This window comes from Catharus ustulatus, chromosome 1 (genome assembly GCF_009819885.2).
Source record: "Catharus ustulatus isolate bCatUst1 chromosome 1, bCatUst1.pri.v2, whole genome shotgun sequence".
NCBI classification, from domain to species: Eukaryota; Metazoa; Chordata; class Aves; order Passeriformes; family Turdidae; genus Catharus; species Catharus ustulatus.
The window spans coordinates 27069675-27096306 of NC_046221.1; the positions used below are offsets into that span (position 1 = coordinate 27069675).

Consider the following 26632-nt stretch of genomic DNA (forward strand, 5'->3'; position numbering starts at 1 on the left):
AGGCAAAGCAAAAGCTTAGCAAAGCAATACAAAGGAATTAATTCGCCATCACTTTCTGGACAGACAGATTTTCAGCTATGTCGAGGAAAGCAGGGATCCATCATGCATCTTCACTCTCCAACAATTTACAGCTCAAGGACTGCCTGTGGCTGAGGGTGCAGAATAACACTGTTATGATACATGGACAGAGGTAGGACAAGTCAGGGGGCTTAATATTCCTGATGGATAATAGGAATGCTGACCAACTGAACAAAAACATGACTTCAAAGCTATTAATTTCCTATACAGTGAGATTAAATATAATGAAAATTCTGAATTTCGCATTGTCACTGCTGTTATGCATGCTAAAGAGAAATAAACTAACAACAGTTACAGAGACTTTCCTTAGCCAATCAGTTTTTGAAAAGAGAAAAAGCACAATAATTTTATACTTAAGGAACAGAACACCCCAAAATTAATTGCTGTTATTTCTTTCTTTTGGTTGTCTATGTAGTATATCAAGCTGACTGTCCTTTTGTATTCTGTGTTGATGATAGTACTACAGTTAGGCTGTCCTCCTGCCAACACAGCACACAGTTAGGAGAAATCTGGAACACGGAAATGTCAGCTGCTGGCTTGGCTACTAAAAGCAATTACTCTCTGGTAAAACCCAACTATTGCAGAATGCTTTGTAGGCTAAAACCAACACCTTCACTGTGTAATACTCCAGTTAAATATTAGTTAAGGTCCATCTTTATAAAAATGCTCATCTGAGATAGTAGTGGCAAATGTTATGATGCAAACCTATCAACCTGGGAACCTTGGCACTTGAAAGGGTCTTTGCTGATGGGCACCTTTGAACAATTAACTTACATCTCTATGAAAAAAAGAGCTAAATAAATGAGAAAGTAATAAATATTTAGAAAAAGAGAGTGCACAAAATATTCTCTAGCTTATTTCATTATTCTACCTTTTAATTTCTAGGATAATTAAGGGAGAGAAACATTTTCATGTTCTTTGGTAAGTAGAAGGCAAGTTTGGTTTGGAAGATGTTAATTTTTTTGCATAAATGAGAAAATGCCAACACCAATGCACAGAAAGTTTTCTTGACACTGGTTTGGTGGCATTCAAGCCTGTACAAACATGCACTGATTCTATATATTGTGTTTAATTTCTTCCCTGACTTAGTACCAACAATCTTTTCCATAGTCAAGACTTGGGAATTTGCCATCTTCAGTGAAACATGTAAAGATCAATTGTTTGCCACACCTGTGAAACTAATTTTCCTTGAAGCCCTGCGATACTGCATGGAAAATCAGTCCATAGCTGTGTGAAAAGGTTGAAAGCCTTATGGTGAGCCAAGGTATATATCTTCCCATTGCAGAGCTGACACATTTTCCCCTGCTAGAAAGTGTGATCGTCTCTGTCTTTTAGAATGTTTTTGATTGCTCTGAGTGTTGTCTGAGTGCAGAGCAGGCTGTCTAAGTTTTCTCTGAGGTAGTACTGACTGCTGAAACAACATCAAACCTTTACATGCAATCCATTAGCATCTTTTACCAGAGCCATCTGCAAGTAGAAAATTGCTAGATATTCAAGAGTCTGTGGGAGAACTCAACTTCTGCATTTTTCTGGGCCCTAATGCCTGGGAAGAAGAGCTATTCTTCTGATGGAAGAACCCATATTTGAACCTCTTTCTGAATTGTGAGATCCTTTTGGACTCCTCAGCACCTGTCTGATCTGAGCATTTGGCAGCAGCTCGCTTCCTGGAGGTTGGGGAATGGCAATCAATTCTAATTATTGGCTGATGCTGTAAATATGCACTTGGTCCTGGAGGATCTGAGATTATGCCAGAAATTACGAGCTTTTAGTAGTCCCCTGGCTAGTGTAGACACTTGCAGCTACTAATTTGCAGTAGCTTTTCACTTCCCTGCTCTGTGGCAAATGGAACTGCTGCTAAATATCAGTCCTCCTAAAGCAGTGGTGCTATGTTCAGGTTAAGCTAGCCCATGGCCAGCATGAATAAAAGGTTGGTCCTTCCCCTTCCTACAGCTTAGTTGTGCTGGCACTTTTTGATTGTGTGATGTCTTACACCAAAAGTAACTCTCCAGAAATCAGATATCAGTAAACTGATGTGACTCATTTCATGGCTCCATTTAGTGTTAGAGCTGATGAAAAGGAGGAAATTGCAATCTGAGGCCATATGAAAGTGGATCCTTCTTTTTGGCAGCAGGGGAACCTTGTATTGGCTTAAACCATCACGAAATGAGCCAATGAGCCCTTCAGACATTTTGATCCCTTATGAATAATTTCTAAGTTCTCAAGGGACAAAAGACTCACGGTTCTAGAGCACAGTTGGGAAAGAGAAAGGAACAAAGGTTGTTGTAACCCAATACTCTACTGTTTTGGGGATGGTATGTCCCTTTAGCTCTGTGACCCCTGCAGGACCGGTGGACTGGCCCCTGCGGTGGGATTGGCCAGAGGCCAAGGCTGACCCCTCCCCTTTCCTGACCCAGAGAAAAACCCTAAGCCCACGTGTGGGCTCTGTCTTTATCCCCATCTCTCGCTCTGACCACATGGAAGCCTAAGAATAAAGCAGAATACCAACCCTGGGATAAGAGCCTTTAATATCTTATGTTCTACATGAAACAGCATCCAAGGCCAGCTCTGCAAGGTATTTGGGGGGCGAGGCCCTAGGGTGCAGTTTTAGTTGGCGCCCAACGTGGGGCACGAACCCACGACCCTGGGATTAAGAGTCCCATGCTCTACCGACTGAGCTAACCGGGCAAACTAAAACATGGAATTTTGGCTTGATGTTTTTTCAGTCATTACTGGAAAGAGTTAAAGTGTCTTATCTCTTACATTTGTCTGCAGCGTCTGACTTTGTATAGAACATCTGTCATTTGGTTAGTCTTTATTACCATTCATGTTGAAGCAATGATGAATTGCTGTTTCAATGTCTTCATCAGATTGCTCGGATATGTTCTTTGAGCATCTACTCATTTATCCTCAAAGGACTATCTGGATGGTTTAATTGATCAAATAGAGCACAATAGCATGTGTCAATCTACTAGCCAGCCATTTCTTAATATCTCACTTGTTTTAATATGGCTTTAGAGAATGCTTCATAATGAATGAGTAATAACTACCATATCTCCTTACTATATAGATGTATTGATTGAATCACTGTGTCTATTAGCGACTCTGGATCTTTCACAGAGTTAAGAAAGCAACATGCCTCTCTTTTTAAAAATACTTAAAACATTTTTTAGCATTTAATAAAAAATTCTGGATGGTTTTTGAAGCTGTTGCTGCTTATATACTTTTCAGGGTTTTTTTGTGTCACATAGTCCTACTGTATGGCAAATTTGTTGGATGCAACTTCTTTTAGAGGCTTTTGCCTAACCTTTAACACATGGGGATCACAGTAATTGCTTTTTGTAGAAGCTTAGTTTCAGTTTCAGAAGTAATAGTTAAGTCATAATTTAATCTTTTTTTTCTGTTTTTAAAATTGGTTTTAGTATGAAATAAGAAACTTGTACTTCTATATCACATCAGAATGAGGGACTGGATGCCAATCAGGCTCAGCTAACAGCATCAATTTGTGTTCTTCAGAAGGTCTGTCAATGTAAGAACGGATTAATCTTACGGCTAGTAGTCAGCAGAGAGTTGAAACTAACACTAAGCTGAATTTTGTACATATGTTTATGCAGTACTCCTGAAAACATGAAATATGTGTCTCTCCAGCACAGCAGTATAAATAACCTTTTTTTTTTCCCCATGTATTCCCCAGACAGACTTCCCTCTAGTTGACTTCTGTTATCTTCTTTGTAGCTTCTATCACATTTCCCCTTCACCTAACATGCTCTCTGTACTTAGAGCTGTGGATGATATAGCTTAGTGTCCTTCTACATGATATAAAGGCTTTTGTCTCCAGGTTATTCCCAGATGGTTGGGGATATAATGAACTGTAAATCAGTTTCATAGTCTAATGACACTATTCGACTTTTTGTCCAATACTTTGCATTTTGACTCCAGAGATGGCTAAATAGTCTGGATTTATAATTTTCTCTAATTTGGTCCAATTTTGTGTCTTTAAAAATCACAGCAGATTGCCCACTGCATATTTACAGGGCCATTTCTCCAATCTTTCTACTCCCATGCTCTAGTGGAGATCTCAGTGAAGGTTCTCAATACAGCTGTGCTTCTATCACTGAAAATGACCTGTAGCATTATTTTGCTTGGCAGTATTTTGAATAGTCCATGGGTTTGCATTTGAATATTTAGAATTTGTGTGCACATTTATAGAATTTATTTTTACACTATGGTACAAAACCAACTACAAAAACCTAACCAAGACAACCTTGACTAACATTACACTATAATGTTCTTATTGTAACAGAGTGACCTCCAATTCTTCATCCTCAATTTTGAATCAAGAAGTAACTGTGGCTGGAATTTTTAATCTGCAAATAATTGCAGCTACATTTTACAGCACTTAGCCTGATTACAGTTCCCACAGAGCTATGTTGAAATGTGACTCGCATGTAGCTCTGTTTCTATAACAGGATCTGAGTTTGTCCTGCATTTTTTTTCTGATCCAGTTGATTCTGAAGCCTGACATTGTTCAGGCAGATTTTGATGAAATGGTATGTCTTAAAAATATACCAATTTACGAAAGCCAAAATTTTTCACAGTAATGTAAGCATTTCAGTAAGCCTAATTGAAAAGATTTCTATCCTCTAAGAGTTGAACTTCTGATTAAAAACAGTGAGATAGGCGGAGAGAGAGCTGAAACCCAAGAGAGCTGCTATCTCTTAGTGCATTAATGTGGGGAAAGTATGAAAAGAAACCAAAAATGAATCTGCACCATATTGGTGGCTGATCACTTTACTCCTCAATACATCAACTCTTCTGGATGTTCTGTGCTCATTTATTTTAATTTATAACTTCTCTGACAGAGGAATCACCATCTGTATTTTGGAAAATCATGTGTTCCAAAAATGGTGGGGTTGAAATAAGCAAGTTGCTCTGTCCCATCTTCTTCACTTTTAATCTATTTCAATAATAAAAAAGTTAGTCAATGATAATAAGGAAAATACTAGTGAACTGTACAGACATATTGGCAAGCTGAGAAGGAGATGTGAAGAAAATCCCAGAATAAGAAAATTCTGGCCATGGTTCCACATGTTTTAATGCATCTTTCCTCTGTTGCTCAGTTTATGTAATTTAAGAACTTAAGATTATGAAGACGACATGAGAGTCATCTAGAGTCTTGAATTAAGCAAACTTAATTAGATTTACTGAAGCTGATTTTTGTTACTCTAAATCTCTTTGTTCTCATGCTGCTAAATCAGCAATCTCCAGAAACACAGTCGGCAGTTATAGTTTGTTGTAGCACTGATAGTAAGCCTTGGTTTGTGTCTGAAGGAGCAATACTAAGTTTTTAATGGTTAGACTGGTTACCAAAGTACCATGCCAGTAGGTTCTTGATAAAGCTGTGAATTCTTAATTACTACAATTTTATTTTAACACCAACAATTCTGATTGGTTGAGTATGGCACTGGAGATAGTTTCTCAGGAAATACGAGCTGCTTTTTCTGTCCTGCAGTCCATCTGGACAATTCTGTTTGTTTTTCTTAGTATTATTTGTTGTTGTAGGTAATACTTTTTTTTTTGCTATCCATGTACATGACTCACATGAATTTTCAGAAGTAAGAATAGCTTTGGCTATTAAAAAATTACTAAGAACCTCCTTCACACTTGATTTCTCAGTCAAATTCACTATTGAGACATCCTTATTGACTGAAGACAATAGATTGACATATTTTTCTCTGTTCAGCTTGTTTCCATGGGTTGGAGAATGAAACCATAGTGTCACAATTTTTCCAAAACAGTAGCATCAGACCGAAAATCTATTGACGATGGTACATTCCAGGCATAAAAGCATGAAAGATAAAATTAGTATGAATGTTCCCTAAGAACTTTCCATCTTCATATAACAATCTTTATTTCTTAATTTACATTCTTAGTCAACACAATGAATGCTCACAGGGTTTTTGGTGTTGCTATATCTACTATAGTTCTTTTGCACTGACTGTATTTCCTGTTGAAATTATTCAGTGCATTGCTTTCTCTTGACCTTTTTTTCCCAGATAATGGTGGCATACTGTCTTTGAAGTAGTCACAATAAAATCTAGCATTTGCCAGCATGTGAATTTTACAAGTCATCTTAGTCATCTGCGAAGCAGCAAGTGAGAATGCAACTGTGAGACTTTTGGTTAGAATGGTCTCTTGCAGGTGCAATGTGAATGTATGTGTCATAGATGATGATGCAGTCTTGTGACTGATGAACTCTCTAAATTCAGGGAATTTCTGATATGAGACTACTTATATCTATTTTTATCTTTCAAAGACGTGAATCTTCAGAAAACAAGAGATAAATTTATAGTCTAAAGCCTGGGGAGTAATTTCTTGCATTCAGCAGCTAATACACTTCCAATGCTTTGTTATACATGACAACAAATTGTGATATTTTATAGGAGAGCTCTATGCATATATCAATTTTTCTCTAGGGTATTATGTTAGTGCCTTATGTTCCCTTCCACATAACACTTTTAATAGGTGCTGATTGCAAAGCATAAAGATCTATTGGGATCAGGGTTTGACACTACCAGATCTTAACATATGCCTAACACAGTTCTATTAGCTTTTTAAGCATGCATCTCTTGCAATAGAGAATCTCAGCTGCAGTCCCTGCCTCTCCACACCATGGTATTTGGGTGCCAGTACTTGAACTACCTTTGCTCTATGTGGCCTCTTTTATTGGTGATTACTGGCTCTATTAACAGTGCTGCGTGGAATTCTGTGGGATGTGTGTAAACAAAAGAGCTATACAAATGTATACAAATGCAGTATGGTGACACTTCTGATGCCTCGATTTTGGCATAGCAGCATGCCAGTTGGGGGAAGCCAGAGGCTAATATTCAACAGATGGCAAAGTCCTAAACCCTATAATAATGGCTGCAGTTATTTTCATTACTGTCATTTGATGACACATACAATAGTGGGGAAAGACTTGAACTGGGTAATCACAGGAATTACACTCTGAAGGACCAGATGCACTTCAAACTCATAAAATGGTGACGGATGTTCAGGCTGAATGCCACTGTTGTCCATATTCCAGGTATATTTATTACTGAGGACTGGAAGCCACACTGTTTGCTATCATATACAAGGTTAGCATTCTCCCTTCTGTAGTAACCAGGAACAAAACATAAAAATTGGCTTTTTTTTGTATGAGGGGAAATAATTCAATATTGCTGATATGTCTGTATATTATCACATTTATAGTGATATATTATTTTTCATATTTTTCAACATGAAGATCAAAGCATGAAAAAACAGAAAAAGTTTGCTGTGAAAGCTTAAAGAATTAAAAAAAAAAATCACAAGCTTGTCTGATTAGTCCAGATAAAAATCATACTAATTTATGTGAATAAAAGCGTTAGATGATTCTGCCTTGAAGTTTTACAAGGTTAAAGGTATTTTTCTTCCTCCAGCTTAAGAAACCTGTGAACTGTTTGTTATGATCCTGTACATACAGAACTTCCATAAAATAATTTGAAGGCTTTAAAAATTGTTTAAAATTTTATAATTTTTCTTTCTCAAATTTGAAGGATAAAATTATGATAATCTATGTTCTGGCAGAAAAAGACATTGGCTTTTAGAAAATTAATTAGATCATATTTGAATATTCATAGACCTACTTTGCATTTGGGAAAAAATAGCTCTTTTTAGTTTCCAGGAGATTTAGGAGTGACCTACCCTGACCCAATTTTAAAAGAAGTCCAGTAAAGCAGGTCTTTTTCTGAGCTATTCATTGCAGCATCTATAGTCATGATACATTCACAGACTTTGACTCAATTTGTATTAACAGGGTCATGGAGTGATTCCTTCATGTTTATTTTATTTTTCTAAAAAAAGAAAAAGAAAGTAAAATCATATTTCTTTATTTAGTAATTCTGCACAAGCTTTCTCACACTACAACAAAGCCAGAATATTTCACACCTACCATCAGGGATCTAATACTTAATATTAAGACAACTCCTACTGTGACATATTTCTTCCCTCAGCTGGGCTAACAACATAATAGAGATCAAGAAAACTGTTCTGAACATGGAATTGCTAAAATCTCTGAAAAAAATTCTAGGTTAAGCCTTCTTTCTGACCCTACCTTCTGTAATTGGTGCAAAGCAGATTGAGAGAACCTGGAGCAAAAAAAATCTTATTAAATCAGTCTGCTGCTTTGTCAGCTGATATTGAGCTACTTATTTGAGGTCCTTGGTGCAAATCCTGATGTATTCATGGCTTCTATAAATTGGAGCATTGAAAAAACCATAAACAAGGGGGGAAATCCATAAATCAGCCTGACCGGGAAATTGAAATTATAACAAGACTTTTACAAATGTCCTTATAAAATGAGAGAGGTTGGTGTTTTGACTTTTTTTTTCCATTTTGAAAAATCCTTGAAAGGCATATGGAGAACATGGATCTGGCAAGGATTTCCTTATTTTTGCAAGCAGTCTGTGTTTGCATACTTGATCTGCAATATCAAAACCAGTGATATCTTTAGAAAATCACTCCCAGTGTTTGCAGAGTATCTTAGATCAGATTCCTTTAATTTTAAGCTGCCTGCAGAATTAAGCTGGACATCATCTGACACCAGCCTTTCAAACTGATTTACAGCCAATCAGGAAAGATGATATCATAGCCAAAGGTCCAGAATTGGGAGTCAGGGAGTTAGGCTTTGCCTCTGTGATGTTCTTCATACACTGAGAAATTAATTTTGTTTTAGATTATAACTTTAAGTACCTGCACCGATCCAGGATGAGATGCTGTGCATTGGAAACACAGTCTAGCTTCTCACAGTCCCTGTCTGCTTCAGGGGTAGACAGAGAAATATTTTGCTAATGGGAAAATTTGAATACCTGCTGCAGAACACAGTACAAAGACCCAACTAGACCAGGTCTGAAGGGGTTTTAGTGAGAGGACTAAAACTGCTCTCCTTACTTGACGCAATTCACCCAAGGTTATGAGGAATGTTCTTTCTTCCCTTAAAACACTGTGGAAATCTACATTCCAAGTTTTAATCTTAATAATCTGGATGCAATTCCGCCACCTTTTCTAATTCTGGGTGGTCCCAATAATGATGCTCTGTGATCCTGCATCCAGGGGCAATAAAAAGCTGTAAGTCTGTACCAAAAACAAGTTAAACTCGAGTTGTGACTGCCTCTGTCCTCTAGCTGTGCAATAAATAGCATAAATGACACTCATGTAATTTTAAAATATTCTCAGGACAAACAAATCATTGCAAAATGCTTGACTACTAGGGAACTGTGTTAAATAAAGAGCCAGCCTGCCAACAAACCTGACACAGCGCAATCACAAAAGCACCAGCCAGCCATTCAAACAAACACTACTCCCAGCTTATTGGAATAGGTCTGAACCTGAAAAGTGTTGTGGGCAAAGGTTATGTAAAAATTTTGTCTGAAATATATTTTTTCCCTGGACTTAATGAGTACGTTTGAGCATTGCAGTCGAGAACGCATTCCATCTGGTGACGGCGTTTTTACAAATGAGAGAAAAGGACATTTTAAGCAAACTTCTTGCTCAAATGGTAGGGGTTATTTTTGTGGGTTTTTTTGTTTTTTGTTTGTTTATTTAATACCTTGCTAGTCTTGCATGACTTCAGAAATTGAGTTTTATACTGTATGGGCCCAAAAGAAATTAAAAATTGTTGTTAGGCTACTAAGAATCTATCTATTGGTATCAGTTGTTGTAAAACTGAATGGTTTTGTGCTACTTGGAAAGAAACATAAGAATTTCAAATGTATGCAAACTTTAATATTACCGTTATTATGGAAAACTTGCTGACCTTTAGTTCAGATTTTGAATAGATTGACCATGATTGCAGATTTGCTTACTCTAATAGCAGGTACAAAATTAAATGTACAAGTAATTGTTGTGCTGATACTGGAAGCTGAAGGCTGAAAGTGGAAATCTGTCTCTGTTCTTTTAATTTGTGTTTTTGAATAGGATAAAATCAATTTTATCTTCAGAATGAGTATGTGGGAACCAAGCTAAACTTGTAGAGAGGAATCAGCTGAGAATCTCAGAGCTGATTAAAAGGTCCAAGTCCTTGTATGATGCTTGCAGGCTCTCCACAATCAACAGACGTTCAGGAGATTGGAGCGCTGTTGTGGAACTGGTTAATTTGATGCAATTTGATTCTGAGCTTATTTCAGAAACTTATCAGCAGAAAGCAAACTAATACAGAGGCAGTGCATAAGAACATCATCTTCCTAAGGCAATATTATAGTGCAGAAGTCTGGGCTGTCAGATACCTCATGAAGCCAAAGAAAGTCTTGCATGAGCAGTATTGCAACCCTGATATTTTGTGGTGATGTTACTTGAACTTGTTTATCAAGAAAAATCATAGAGTCATGGCATTCCAGTGCCCTTAGTTCTGGACAGTGAAAGATCTCCACTGCCTCATCCCTCCAATCTCCATGTCCATTGTCTTTCTTTCTCCAGTTTGTTTTTTCTTCCTTTAATCTTCTTCATGTCTGTAGTAGTGGTGAGAAAAAGTTGTGACTGAACCAGATTCTTCTTCCAGTGGTTGGATGACGTTTAAACACATTTTTGGCGGTTTACCTCCTTGGGACTTGGGAAGCAAATGAGGTCCCCAGGTCTGTGTATATGCCTTTGGAAGTATCATGAGTTGCTTCTGATTCTGATTTTAGTTTTAGAAATATACAGAGATTTTGAATGAGGTTGAGGCCATCTTGTACTAGGAGCTGTGTACATAAATAGTAAGAGACAGCACCTGCCACACAAAGCTTGAAGCTTAAACAGTATAGGGACTAAAGAGAAAAGTCAGTCACACAGTGGAATGAGGAAGGTTATACAACTCGTATAGAGTAACCAAATTTAAATTAGCCTCCTAATCCTTAAAATTCAGTCCACTGCTAGACTGTGCCTTGAACACCAGGAATACTCTCAGGTGGGATGAATGGATATAGCTTTAGGGACCATCAGTTTCTTGATAGTCCAGGGACTGAGACAATCAGTGAAACCACATATCTTATCACCTGACCCATGACTCACACTCACCACAGTATATCTCATGTTTTTTAGTCCTCTGTCACTAGATTAGTATCCACTTTTGCTCACTGAGACTAATGATACCTATGGAATAGGGTAAATGAAGAAGTACTTCATTTATCTTATCAATATCTTTCTCTTTTTAGCATCCTCTCTAGATTGATCTGGTTTACCATCTGGGACCATAATAGAGCTTTCTTTTAAAGGCAGATAAAATCCTAAAATACCAAGTAGAAATGCCATTAGCCTTTTTTATAGTAAGACTTTTTCCTTAAACCTTTATCCTGAAAAAATTTAGGAAAACGAGCCAGAATTTCCATTCCAGTTACAGCAGGTAAACCAGAAGCCTAATTTCAGAATACCATGTAGCTCAAACTGTTGCACATAGATAGAATGGGATTTCAAAAATTAATTAGTAATGAAAGAATTAATTTACAGCATTTCTTCTTCAGTTATATCATTTCACATTACATTTGTCGAGATGAAACTTATGATAGTTTGGTATTGATGAAGTCCATATTTTGACATACATAGACAAAATAGAAAACATTTTTCCTTGTTCTACTAGAAAGGAGATTTTCCACTTTTTAGCCATCCCCCTGTGGTGAGTTCTGCTGAAATTAATGGGACTATTTCCACTAATAAATAGAGGAAGTTCTTTCTAAATAGCTGAAGTGAACACTCTCTAGGTAGGCAAACGTCCCATGCAAGATGTCAAATTTTTGAAATTTCTATTTTTTTCTTGAGACTAGATTATGAGGTCTCATTTAATTATGAAAAGAAGTCTTTGAAAATTTGAATTTAAGCTCTTAAACTGATCCATTTGAAAGAAATGTCTACTCCTGAATATGTGCCTACCATTGGTGTAGTTAAGCTATATGATCTACCACTATAAGATTGGGTAGAAATGGATTACTTAGAATTATTATAGTGTAATCACAAATCTCATAAGTAGAAAAATGCTACTTTTAATACACAATTATCAAATTAGATGGCTAGGCAGTCATCTGCCACATAGTCCTAGTCTTCTATTTACTACTTATGAGTGGAATGCAAATTTTGTGTGTACACAGTTCTTCTGTTTCCTTGGAAATAGAAACTATCTCTGCATCTTTACATTGTACAAAATCTCAACTTGCTCAATACTGGTTTAATTCACACTATTTAGAGAGTTTAGAGTTGTCCCACAGGAAAGCAAACAATTTGCATAAAGTGATAGGAAAGAAATAAGAACAAATTATTTATATGAATAGATAGATTTTAAATCCATTGTTCAAAAAGCTCTTTTATCAACAGCAGAGTGATAGATTATTTCTTTAAGGGAAAGTGGCAGTAATTAGTTCTAATACCTGAGAGAAATCAATAAATATTTGCTAAATTAAGATTATTTATTATTTGTATTCTAGGAGCATCTAGATGATTCCTGTGAGATCAGACCCCCATTGTTCAAAGAATTGTGTAAGAACAGCTGCTATCCTAAACAATATACAGTTCAAAATAGATGTCAGGGAAGGCAGAAGAAAAACAGAATCTCAAAGAAACAAAATTAATTGCCTGAGGGCAGAAAGTTAGCAGCAGAGCTGCTATGATCAGGTAGGTCTCTCCAAAGCCACCCTGGAGCTTTACCTGGAGCAAGTATCTTCTCTTCTTATCTGACCCTTTTGACTTCCAACCCACCTCTCAGTACAACAACCAACCTCTGATACCCCCGTCACTGCTCCTCTGTGTAAGATGTGACAGCAGTCTTCGTTTCCTTTGAGATGGTCCCCCTCTCCACATTCAGAAATCACCTGTTATATAGGACAGTCAGTTGCTTTAGATTTCTTGATATTTATTACTTATTTTGATCACTCTTTGTACCTTCCCTCTTCTACTGAATTTGCCCCATTGTATCTTGCTGCCGCCTTGATTTTCTGCAGACTGTTATCATTGTCCATCTACCCAGTTGTTCTTGATCCTGTATGAGTGCATGGGGAATAATAAGTCAGGTAAATTTGGTATTTGTTGATGTTTTCCAGAAAATACACTGTAGATAATCCATTAGAAGAATAAGCTATAGTGTCAGGTTTTTTTTTGTTTTTTGTTTTTGTTGTTACTGATGTTCTTTAGTTTCTGATCAGAACAGGACATGGAATAGCCAGTAAGTTTCATTCTCCTTCCTCCTAGAAGGAGACAAATCCGTGTGGGACATCCATGTATTGGACAATGTTCTTAGAAATCTGTTTCTTATGTATGTTCCAAACTCAAAAGGAATTTTACAAATTACTGCTACAGGCATCTGAACTAATGAAGTGATTTAGGGCGAAAGCAAGTGGGTGCAGAAAGCCTACATGGGGAATTCAAGTGAGTCTATCCAGGTGAGAGCAGTGCTCTGCATGGAGTCCCTTCTTTTTGGGCCAGTGTCACTTAGCTGTAAAACAGGGAAAGGGGAGAAGAATTCTGGGGAGAGTGGCTCTGCCACAACATGAATCTTCTGCATTTCCCCTATCATTTCCTCTCAGTTTATATGTTGATGTGAAATTTCAATCTATCTTTACTTCAATTGTTGCAATGACAATAGGCCTTTCCTTTCACACAGGCTGCAATCTTGAAACCTGAGACCCTTCTCTTCCGGTACCACCTTTGTTTAGGTCATCCGAGATCCAAGGCAGGCTGTGCCAGTGGAGAATTCTTTCTGGGAGCTGCCATTGACCAAGATCTTCTCTAATCTAGACAGCAATTCAAACACTCTCTCCTTGTTTCAGAAAAGAACATTCCTTCCTTTAATAATAGGTCTGTGGGGGTTACTTAAAGCTATACACCGAGTTATGCAGGAGATAAATCCAATCTGTCCTTTTCTGTGCTGCCTCTTCAGGGTGAGTTAAAAAGCAAAGTGATGACAGCATTAACCCCAAGGTTAGAGTCTTTCGTTTATATTACACGGGTGCACTGTCTCTGTGCAAACCCAAAATTCCTAGGGGATGTGATGACACCCTACTGCTGGCCTCTTGGGGGCAGTGGCTTGCATGAACTTCTAGGGCTTACTTCAGGTTCAACACACTACTGTGGTTTACCTTTAGCTGTTAAAGGCTCCACACTGGAGTTTGATCTTGATATCATCTAGAAAAAACCTTTCTTGAGTTCATAACATGGATACATCATTGGCAGATATATATATATATATAAGGTAGATATATATATATATAGAAGGTCTGTGTACTTTTTTTTTTTTACCTTAAATGATTTCTACCAGGTAAACTGCCTAGTTGCAAACTGGAAGTTGAAGAGTGTGCTGCTGTCTGGTGCCATAAACTGATAGAACTCTGTTTACAATTGATTTACAATTGTGGCAGAATCCAGGACCTTATAAAATGCCGGATAAACCAGATCATGGGGATAAATGGAGATTATTGTATTGGAAGTCACCCTGAGATAGATTTCTCTTTCTAAAATTTGATTTTGTACAGTTATTTTTATTGGCTATCTGATAGCTTGGACAACTTAGTGTATCTAAAATTGCTCTAGATGGCTATGTTTAAACACATAACGTAGATTTGATGCTTTTGTAGTGTTGCAGATACATTTTATAGCCTTCAGTAAGTTCTGAATTCCTGGTTATAGAGTTCCTGAGTGAACATGCCTTTGTATGGCAAACTTCTCTCAGAAAATCAGCCATGCAAGATATCCTATATTGTGTCTTTTGTTTAGTGATAATTTTCTTCCATTAAGTCTTGAACAAATGACTTAGAACTGAAAGCACATAGGCATTCATGTGCATAGCAATAGGGTTAAGGATTATTGGAAGTGTAGGTGCCTTTTTTCTTTCTTTCTGAATACACACCTTTGTTGTACCTTGGTGAACAGATACTTTTGAAAAGTTCTGGGGAGCTAGAACCTACCTCTTTAGATGTCTCAATAGCCTCAAAAACTTGTTCCTTCATTCCCGGCTATAAATATACAGAAAGTTTTGGTTTCTCTACACTGTGCAGAGGGACACACACATTAAAACAGTAGAGTTTAGTTGCAATCAGTCCTAGATACATCTCTGAATAACTTCATCACACATATGTGATATGCAACAAACTTAACCTCATTATCAGGACTTCCATACCAGGTTCAGAAGCAGAAAAGAGTTGTGCCCTGATAGACCATTGCATAGTAGAATGGCTTTGGAGCCTTTCCAAAGCAGGTGATCCCAATTTCTCAGTGTCTCAAAAATGCAGAGCCTGTTACATGTAACCAGACCAGTGATATTATTTATTCTTGGGTATATTTATTTGACATTAGGTGCAATATTTCTTACCAAACTATACTGTTCATTATACCTATTTCATTTGGTCTTCATATGCATAGGTGTGTGCTCATTGTTATGCAAGTATATTAATAAGAAATCTTTTTCTCTGTCTTTGGGGAAGTCATAACTTCAGGTGATCTGATCTTAAGATGTGGAGATATGAGTAAAAATAGATGTAAATAAAGAATACAGACAACAACTAAGAGACAGAAACATATTATGAAGCATATTGGAGGATCTTAAAAGTCAAACTGTGACAGACAAGTGGTTATTCCTCGCAATTCAGGTAGAATTGTTACTAGGTACAACTAGAGGTACTACTAAAACATAAATATTTGTCAATATAGTGAAATTGCAAAGTTACATCATAAAATAAGATCCTGTCATAAAAGTACGTGTAAAAATTCTACATATAGTATCACCATGGTTTGCTTTTTTTCTTAAATTCGAGTTGTTAGTGCCAAACGCTGTGAAAATTAGGTAATCTTTCCTAAAATTCAGATTAGACTAATAGTGCAGTGATGATGCTATTTATTTAGGTGATCTAACAGTACCTCTGCATAATTTATGTTGTGTTTGTGAATTTGGATCACACCTTTGAATTTTGAAGATTTGGGTGGAGGGGAAATTTTACTCTTTAAATTAAAATAACAAATGTTTGGATGAACAGAGGAATTTTGATTCAAGCTTGAAGGCTTTATGTCTTAGCATCATTACTATACACTGGGTGTTTGAAAAAATACCCCCAAAATCACATTTGTATTCAGAAATGGCTAATTTAAATATAAAATCCTGGTGCCTCTGGGTTGATTTTTGTAAGAAATAGATTTAGTCTTTGTACATAAATGGCACTCTTCATTTGCAGGTACAGTCTATTTTTGGCTATGTAATATAATTTATGGTTGTAGATGTGATTTTAAAACAAAATTTCTGAAAGTATATAGCTTTAAAAGAAGAGATTTAACTGAATGATTTCTGATTTGAATGCTGAAGGATTAGAAAAACCTCATTGGCAACATAATTGAATTCTATTTATTCATTTTGGCCCAATAAAAACTATTAGTTGAACTTTATGGAATTTTATGAGTTGATCTATACATTCAATATTTGCTTTAAGAAAAAAGAAGTTGAGTTTTATTATCTTATTTCAAAAGATATTTTTATTCTTTCCTCAGCTGTAATTTTCATAACACAGTAGCCAGACATTAAAGTAGACAGAAATAGCAAATAAAGAGAAGAACTGGTGGGGAGATTTTTTGGTTTTGACACTGTATTCAGGAGACATTTATTAAGATCATTATATAACTCTAACTAAATGACACACTATATTCAGCTAATTTTTCTTGATTAAAAAGCTATTAATGATCCATGAAAAGAGAGCAGGGGCAAACTTTGCTTCTTGAATAAAATCTCATAACAGTGAAATGCTACGTGGTAGCCCTGAATTCTGCATGGGATTCTTTTCCAAGGTCAATGACCTATTTATTCTTTTGGCTCAGAGATGCCAATATGCAGCTTTATTCCTATTAGAAATTGTATATTAAATAGGGACAATAATAAGATATATTCTGTAGCAAGATATGCTAATCTCCAATAAGATACAAGGTGATTCTTCTGCTGCTGATTTTGAAAAACAATGTGAATCTTCAAATCAAACCTAGTAATGAACTCACTGTAACTGGATCTAGCAATTGCCTGGAGCAATAACTACTAGATAAAGAAGAAGGGCATGAAATGGTCATTGAAAGCAAAAGGGAGAGCAGAAATGATTGAGGTAGGTAACTTCTATTAAATTAAAACAAAATAAAGACAAAATACTGTTGTATCTTGCATTTGAATATTAAAATGGGGCATCAGAAAAATTTTAATGCAACAGTATCAATTCAAATTTAACAATCATTCAGAAACTTACCTTCAATAAGGTGTGGTAAAGGACAGGCCATAAATAGCCACTATAACAAAGGAAGCTCTTGCTCATGAATAAACACAACTCACTGTTGAGTTTATTCTCATCCTGAGAGTCTATTGAAATTGTACTCATGAAACTATCAACTTCAGTGAAGAAGACAAACTATTATATCACTCTGATGAACTGAGTTCAGATTTTCATTTCTTCTTTTTCATCACCCTGACATTGCAGATTTTTAGTAACACTTGCCACATTTTTCTGCCTCCTCCTTCGTCAGTATTTTATGTGTTATCCAATATATTGAAATTTGTAACTGGAATATTTTCTCAGAATTCTGACTGTATTAATTTTTTTCCTACATTATGTAATAATCTTCCCACAGGTTCATGCCAGTTTTTTTTCAACATGCAGTTTTACCTTTCATAATCCTATACGGTTGACAAATTGCATAGGAATTTCCTATTCCATAGTCTAAATTTCAGTTATGTAGAGACAACTGGGCTACCCTAATAATTTTATTAGACGTCTCTTTCACTGCAGTACAAAGACCATGTTGGAGAAAGCTATCACACAGACCTTAAAATCTATTTAAATATGTATGCTGATCATACAACAATTTTTCTTTGCCACTGAAGCATTGAAAATGTCTGATACATAGAGATGAGATTTATGAAATGTTATATATGCCTGGAAACACTTGTGTTCTCCTATTGTTTGTTACCTCTAAGGGCAAAATATATAAAAAGTGTTAAAGCTAGGATTCTATGAATCTTAATAAATAGAGAAAGCAGATTGTCTCTTTACATTTTGTCTTCCTTTTTGAAATTAGAAATATGTCTGCTTTCTTCAGTTCTCTTATCTTTTTCACAGACCTCCATATAAAAAAAGTATAAAAAAATAGAAAAGGTCTCTAAGATTACAGCAGCAACTGTTGATGTCTGGTACTTGTTATTCCTAAGGGTTCTGATTGCCTCTTGAATCTCTTTAAAATTTGGCTCAGCTGCCTGGAAGGTGGTCATTTGTTGTTAGTCATTTCATTTTCTTTACTGAGCTTGTCTAAGCACTCTTACCATATTTCTCTACTTCCATTCCTTGTAATAAGATTATTTTTACATTTTTTCAGACTATGTTATTATTGATATTCTTTTCTTCATGCATTGATACCCCTGTAAAATTTTTGAACAGTCTCGGACTCCTTAAACTCAGTCATCAGAAGCGAATTCTCTACAAACTATAATTCTCTGAATAGGTCCACTCTTGCCTGAGGAACAAATGTACAACTCGCCAACGCTCACCATCACACCATAGCAAGTATCTCCTCCAAAGGAAGCACTGAAAGCTCTGAATTTTGTATTTGAATTTCCCAGACTATATTTCACCTAACACACCAAGACCCCTTAGGAAAACTGGGGAGGGGAACTGGTATAATTAAACAACAAATTCACACTTGAATGAACCCTACAGGAAAACAATAATGGCTATAAAATCCATTTTCCAGTGGAGGAATGCTTTTCAGAAAATATTCCATCCCTCTCTGAACTTTCTGGCCTAATGCAGTAAAGGTATGAAATAACTTTAAAAGAAAAGCTTGGAAAGCAAAATTTCTTACTTCACTGGATACTAAAAGGCTAGGCCTTGTAGCTACAGACTTCAGGGAACAGTAATGGTCAGTCTTTTTACACCATCTTCCTTGTATTTCTTTGTTAACAATCAGCCAATAATTGCCTCTGCCTCCCAACTTTTCACCTAAAGTCTTATTAAAATTTTACTACTTCTCACAATCAATTAACTCTTCTTTCTCAGATTTTTGGAACTGTTTTTTAAATATAGCTAATTATTTTCAGCTTGTCTTTAACTTTGAATTTTGTTACTCATTTTGATCTGAGGGAGGACTTACATAAACTGGAGTTTTGTATTTAATTTTTGCCTTTCTGGAAGTTGTCTACCTGAGTGTTTTCCTTGTAGCAGAGCTAAGTTTCAAGGTGGTCGGATTGATCAGGGCTGCGTTTAGTCCAGTGCTGTAAATAAATGTGTTACAGTCCCTCAAGCAGCTGTTACCATGTTTGATCACACTCATGTTTTCATCATGTTCAAAAGGAATTTCTCTTTATTTCTTGTTTCCATACAAAATTTCCTAGGAAAACCTGTCTCCATCTTCTCTATATCTCCCTTTTAGGTAGTAAAAATTTGACAATAAGGTCCTTCCTTAGACTTTTCTCTAGACTGAACCGAGTTTCTTTAACCTCATATGTCATCTGCTTTTGCACCTCAGACATTTTCATGGCATTTCAGGGGATGGCCCCCAGCTAGCTGGACCCTGTACCACAGATCCAAGAGTGAACATAGTACTCTTCATGCAGTTAAATGTGTCCTGAAGTCATGGAGGATACTCATGTTTTTTAGCAAATTTATTCTGATTCATTCTTTCCTTGAAGTTTTGTATTGTCTTTGTACACTTGCAGTTTTTTCTTCTGCCTTTTCACATTCTGTAGTTTATTATTATATTTTACTGATTACACTGGCACACTGACCATGTTGCATATTAAGTCAAAGTTGTTCATTTCCATTTGGACGTATTTCTGGGAGCTCTGCTTTTTTTGCTGCCCTTTGTTTTCCTGATGTCTTTCTTTTTTCTATCAACATATCTTCCGTTTAATATACCAAACTCCAGAATTTTTTCTGAATCCATACTTCCCATTTGTGTGCATAATTTGAATTATGTAAAGAGAATGTCTTCTGTATGTGATCGTACCTTCTGTGTTTTCTCTACTATGTAAATTTTTTTTATGACTCTCTTATGAGACAGTCATATAAGTTACTGTTACCTCCCTCTATGTTTTTGATGCCAAGAGGCAAAGATTTCTGTCTTTGACTTAGTAAGTGCATGATCAGTCTAGCTAATAGTAACTCCATCTGTGCTCTTTTCTGATGTTGGTGAGTAGTTGTAGCAGAAAATGCAGTACTCTGTAAAGACACTTCATAAAATCTGTTCAAAGTAATCCAGTTTCGATACCACAAAACACTTATTTCCTTTTTTTTTTTCACTTCTTCATTTCAGGTACTAAAATGGTAGAAACTGTAAGCTGTCCTACAGCTGTTGAAGATATTCAGTGCATTCATAATCTAATAATCTTTATTTTTCTTCAGTGAAAGTAGATATATTGCTGAAGTCAAGACTGAGCTATCTCCCTTTAATCTTAATTGAATGTTTGTCCACTAATGACTTCAAAGGTATTTCTGTTGATAATGTATTTTAACTGTTCCCATTTCATAGTCTTTCTTTCATTGTGAATGGAGATCCTTCTCTATTTCTATGTATCTTATCTCTGAGAAGTCTGTGATGTGTGCACAACTCTGCTTTTCTTGTGCTATAAGTGTTTGGGGAACTTTTGACCTATGAAAGATCAGATGTTCCACATTTCTAATTCCTACTTTTTTCTAAAGCTGATGGCTTTTATTCACATTGTTATTCATGGCTTTTTTTAAGTTTTGGAGATGTCTCCTTAAAACTGTTCTTTGCTGTAGATCAGAGAAGCCATTATTAAATTTCTGTTTCTCATATACATTCTTTTAAGCTGTAGAGGGAATAATTCTTAATCTTCTGTAAAAGTATTGAGCTCTTGGAGTATTTAACTATGAACAGGTCCTCTGATCTGCTAAACATGGTGAATGTTCTTCTGACAGTTGAGTACAATTTCTCAACATTTCTCTTGAAATGTAGATAGAAGATTGGGACAGCATGTTCTTGCAGTCCTTAGGTCATTGTCAAATATATGAAGCAACATTACTACATTTTTCCATGAAATTTTCCTTTTACTAAAAATTTCTAAAGATGCAAGATGATGGGAACTTGCAGCTGACTCAGTCTCCTCTTTACCCAGTGGTTTCAGGTGTTGTAGATCATGGGGTGGTGTAAGATTCTGACAATTCCTTGTTCATAAAATTTTTGGTTTTTGGGAGGCATTAAAAAATCCATTCTGATGCTTTTGTCTAACTTACTAAATTGTCCTATTGGATTTGTATTGTCTAATTATCTATAGGTTTGCCAACTATTACTTCTTTTGAAATCTGAGTGATCAAAAGCCTTTACTGATGATCATGATCATTTATGTTACCTTGCGAATCAATAGAAGATGTTGGTAAGATATGTGGGCCCACAAAATCTGCAAATTGCATGTCTCAGTTTCAGCATAAATATATTTTCTAGGGAAATTTCTCTAAGTGGTTACATTTTTTCTTATCCACTTCATCCTTTATTTCTAATGCAGCAAAACTCGGAATAAAATCATCAAAGGCAGTGAGCATTTATTTCAAGTTAGGGTACATCAGGCAGTTTGACATTTTATACCTATTTTACTTTTCCTCAACTAAATGAGCACTGTGTGCTGGAACAGGTCATGTCCCTTTCTGTCACAGTCCACCTTGTTTTGTGATTGTGCACCCTTGGATGCATAATGAAGATATGGGTACTTGTGCATAAAGAAACATAGTTTAAATGAACTGTAAAGCTCTGTGCTTTATTGGACAGCACTTTTAGAACTTTTTTTTCTCCTGGGTGAATTATTCAGAAGATCTTTGTAAATGGTGCATAACTTCAAATTGGATCCATAGACTGTAGATCAGGTAATTGATTCTCCTCCTTAATTTCATTTGTTACATGATCACATTATTGCTTTTCCTTTTTTGATTAAGTTTTTTTATTCATAGCCTTACACAAATAATCTAAATCAAGTTCTAATATCTTAATCTCTTGTTAATTAAAATTTCCTCTGCTCACTTAAATTGTCCATCATGCTGTCCTGCAAGGTCATTTCTTGCTAAATCAGAGCATGATTTTGGGTAAAGATTTCTTCTTGAATTTGGAGACAGATTGAAGTTGATATTGGTATGGCATGTGTTGGAAGTGATATTATTAAAGTGACCAAAACGCACTGAAGAAAACCAGAAAAAGGTAGAGAAATTCTGGAGGATTAAGTACAGTAATTTCACAACTATAAGGCGCACCCTTTTGACTAAAATTTTGGTCTGAATCCGGAAGTGCGCCTTATAGTCCGGTGCGCCTTATCTGATGTGCAAAGTTTGGAAATTTGTGAACCCAGAAATGTGATCTGCGAGCTGAACTGGGACCCGTGGGAGCTGTGGCTGTGCGGGGGGAGTTGGGAACCCCGGGAGCCACAGCCACCGGGCGGGGGAAACCAGGAACCTGCGCGGCCACCAGCTGGGGAGAAACAGGGGGAAGCGACGTGGCAGCGGGGAAGTGCCAAGAAGCGCCGCGGGAAAGCGCCGAGGAGCGGCGAAAAAGCGCTGTGAAAAAGTGCCACAGGAAAGTGCTGAAAAGTGGCAAAAAAGCGGCAAAAAAGCGCCGCTGGAAAGTGCTGTGGGAAAGCACGGAAAAGCAGTGAAAAAGCTCCCAGGGAAAGCACCAAAAAGAGGCGAAAAAGCGCCGCAGAAAAGCGCTGAGAAGTGACACTGCCACCGGCCAGGGGGAAGCCGGGACGCTGCGCTACTGGCGCTGGGGGCGGGCTGGAGTGCCGGGGCCCGCTGCATGGGGAGGGCACCTGGGGCTGCATTTAAAGGCTACACTGATCTTTGAAAAATGTTTGCAAATCGAGCACCTGCCAGTAATTCATTACTTTGTTGCGCGTCGCGCTGCTCCTCACTGCAAAAAAATAGTGTGCCTTATAGTCCGGTGGGCCTTGTATGATCTACAAAGTTGTGAAAGTTGTCAACTCCCGGGGGGTGTGCCTTATAGTCCGGTGCGCCTTATGGTCGTGAAATTACTGTACTCAGGGTTTTTTTGCCTTTTGTTTTATTTTGTTTTGGTTTGGTTTTTTTCTTTTTTTCCTTTTTTGGTTCTTTTTTTTGTTTTGGTTTTTTTTGGTGGGTTTTTTTCATTTCTTTTCCCCAGGAGTACTTGAGTTTCTTCTTAAAGTGGTTCAGCATTTTACGATGACACTGCTTCAAGCAGCTTTCTCATGGGCTAAGACAAGAAGTCTGTTAACCATGTTCATGTGGAAGAAAAAGTCCTTACACTGTGCATTCTCAAAGCTGAGCTTCTGCTGTGTTTATAACAAGCAAACCTCTTTGTATTTGTTGCATGGAGAGAAAGTCCATTCTTTTGTAACGTGTCCATCAGAGCTGCATAGCTGCTAGTAAGGCACTGCCAGGGGTTAACCATAGAAAACAGAGTTTCCTGTTCAGCTGCGTTTTTTATTATTATTTTTCCAACAGGTTTCTGATGTGAAAACTGTAGAGTTGAATTTATCTTGAGATAGAAAATTACAATTAAATGGAGACTGGTTGATCAGCCATGACACAATGTTGTCAACATGAAATCAAGGGGGGACAATACATTTGCATTTGCTGCCTTTGTAGAGTGAGATTATGCTAACAGCATGGAGCTGTCTCACTCCCCTAGGAGCAGAAAGAAGCTCCACAGCTGCAGTTATGAAATGCTTCCTGAAGAGGTGAAGATTACACCTGCTCCACGTTGTCTCCAAACTGTTTCTGTGCTAGAATAGTCTCTGACTCTGGCCAGTACTTGCACTGCAGCTCCATACTCACCACTCGTGGATGTGCTATGAGATTAATGAACTCTATGACTGATTAAATTTTCATAATTAAATTGTTTTCCCATAACTCAGATTGAGTAAAAGGATAAAAGGACATGATGCAGAGTTGTGTCATTCATGAATATAACTGATATAATTTCTTATGTTGTATGTGTATTTTGTTAACAAAATTCAAACGCAGAAAAGATTTCATATCAAGCTTTCCCAAAGTCCTAAGGCATTTGAGCAATATAAATCCCATGACTTCGTGTGTTCTTGTCTGTATAGAACACAGAGATGTCAAAAGTGACAGCTTACATCTTAAAATCCAGCAGTTGCTGTATGATTTACTGATATCTGTGGGAAACTTGGTAGGTGTATGAATTGATGCATTTTCTTGCATGTATATCTCTTGTTAGGAAGACGCTAAAATTCTCCAGCTGATAGACAGATATTTACTGAGCACATTAATGTATTGTATGAATTGTAAAACAATTTCTACACTTCTTGTAGTGTTTGCAATTATAATGTGTGAGACGAGGGAAATAACTATCCTTCTTGTGAGCAGGAATCATTCCTATGAGTGTCATATTAATCTAGTAAAAATCAAAAAAAAAAGAGACAACATGCAAAGGGAAAAAAATCAGTGACTAAGGACATATGATAAACATAGAGGACTTAAAAACCAAAGTGGAAACATCAGCCCTCACCGTAACTCTGAGATCCACGCAGAGGAGGTTCAGTTCTTAGGAAGAGTTCCTTTTAGTGCAGGTGCAGAGTTGCTTTGGGTTCATATATTAGGGAAGATTACAAATAACTTTAAGATCTGAGAATGGAAATAATGCAGAACTGAGAGACTGTGAAATATGTGATGTGAAAAACATTCATTTTTCATTCTGTTCTCCATTGTCTCTGGAAAAATAATTCTTTCTCTTCCTGAAGGGAAATCCTTTCCATGAGAAGTGCTGGAGCATGAGTCTGTGCCTTCAAAAGCAGCAGGACTTGGGCTATACACAGCAAACAATGGCAGTCAGGGAAGGAAGAAAGGAAATTGCTAATCCCCAGGAAACACCTCATCCTTCCCTTGAAGTGAATCCTATTTGTATTGTTCTAAGGGGCAGGAACAAGATGGAGAGGAGATGGGGTTGAACTTCTCTATCCTCTATGGAAAAAAGTGTGCTGAAAGACTAGTTTTTCCCTCTTACCCATAGCTCCCCGTTTCAAATATATTTTTTTAAATAGAGAATAAATTAGTCCTTCAGTTGGGTGTTCCCCTCTGAAAAGGGAGAGAGGAGTTTGAGATTGTATTAGAGGTGCTTTTTATAATTACTTGCTAGAAACTAACACAAAAGAGAAGTGTGAACATGTTTTCAGGAGTTAACAAAGTATAATGAGGGGAAAAGCCTTTTCTTCTGGTTCTTATTTATATTATCAACACCAAAGAGCTCTAAGTCATAAGCCAGGACCACATGGGGAAGTTTGATTCAAATGTAAGAGACAACACATGCATTGAGACAGCTGAAGTAGCACAAGGAAAGAATGAGGCAATGTTGGTCAGTATGAGAGAAAATGTCTCAGTGAATTATTGCTGAAACATTTTCTCTTTTTTTATAGGCATCACAGCAAGAGAGTTTTAATGAGGGATTTGAAGAAAGATAATGAGGTTGTGTGGCAGATGCTTGGAAAAAATCACAGAGGAGCTTGTTTAAAAATATCTGACAAATGGGTAATGGAAGCCAACATTATGGTGTAACTGGAGACAGAGCTCATTGGCGGTGATAGGTAGGATGAAAATGAGGAAGAATTTGAAGATGAAGGCAAATAACTTTTATGTGATTATTCATAAAATCATGAACACACATTGGTCAAAAAGGCTGGCACTTTTGTTCCATTAGATTCTGTGTGAGGGGATCAGAGCTAAACAGAGGAACAGATGTTATGATGGTAGAGATTTGAAGTGGATTATGACAGTGTGGACAAGATCTTTGCAGGCAAACATCAGGGGCATTCATTAAAGGTGCTATGCAGAAATAACCAAAAAATTTAGGCTGAAGTGTGTTGCATTGGACATTGACTTGTTTACAAAGCAGATGATGTGATCTAACTTTCTAGAGGAACATGTGATAAGCTTTATATTTACAAGGGAAGCACTGTCTGTTGTTGAAAGTTGTGTCAGTATGTAGATTGTTCCTCTTTTCTAGTATGGAGAACTAAAAATATTTTGTCTGAATGAAGGCAATAAAGAAAGTGAAAAGATAGATACATACAAAAATACAAAATGAGCAGTCATAGCAACAGAAACTTCTGTTTGGTTTTCTTGGAGACATACTTATGCCCTCCTCTTACACTTTTTTAAAGCTTCAGGTCTGGTTTCTTTTATTTTTAAAATAATCCTCACAATTAAAAGTTCAGTTTCAATAGTGATTATATCAAAATACAGAAAAAGAGGTTAGATTCCATGAAAATCAGAAGTTTAATACAGATGATCAATGCAATTAGTACATGCCACAATTGAGAGCAGGTAATTAATGGGAGATTTGAAAAAAATAAAACAGTGCACACAACAGATTTGTATTTTAGCTTTTATAGAAGAGGAAGGCAAATACATATTCTTTGTGGGAAGCCTAATGCTATGGAAAAGTCAACATGAGAAAAGACATGCTGAGCTGTTTTGTGAAGGAATTTTGAAGTACTTTGCATGGGAAATCCATAAAGGTAGCTGGAGTAAGAAACTAACATAATTAATGGACAGAACTT

General features: G+C 36.7%; 1 protein-coding gene and 1 non-coding gene across 5 annotated transcripts in view; one reads left to right on the plus strand and one right to left on the minus strand.

Moving 5' to 3' along the window:
- The window catches only part of NXPH1 (neurexophilin 1), a 140410-nt gene that overhangs the window by 88276 nt on the left and 25502 nt on the right, over positions 1–26632 (plus strand). The window lies entirely within an intron of this gene.
- TRNAK-CUU lies at positions 2691–2763 on the minus strand. Its single transcript has one exon. It is a non-coding gene; the product is annotated as a tRNA-Lys (tRNA).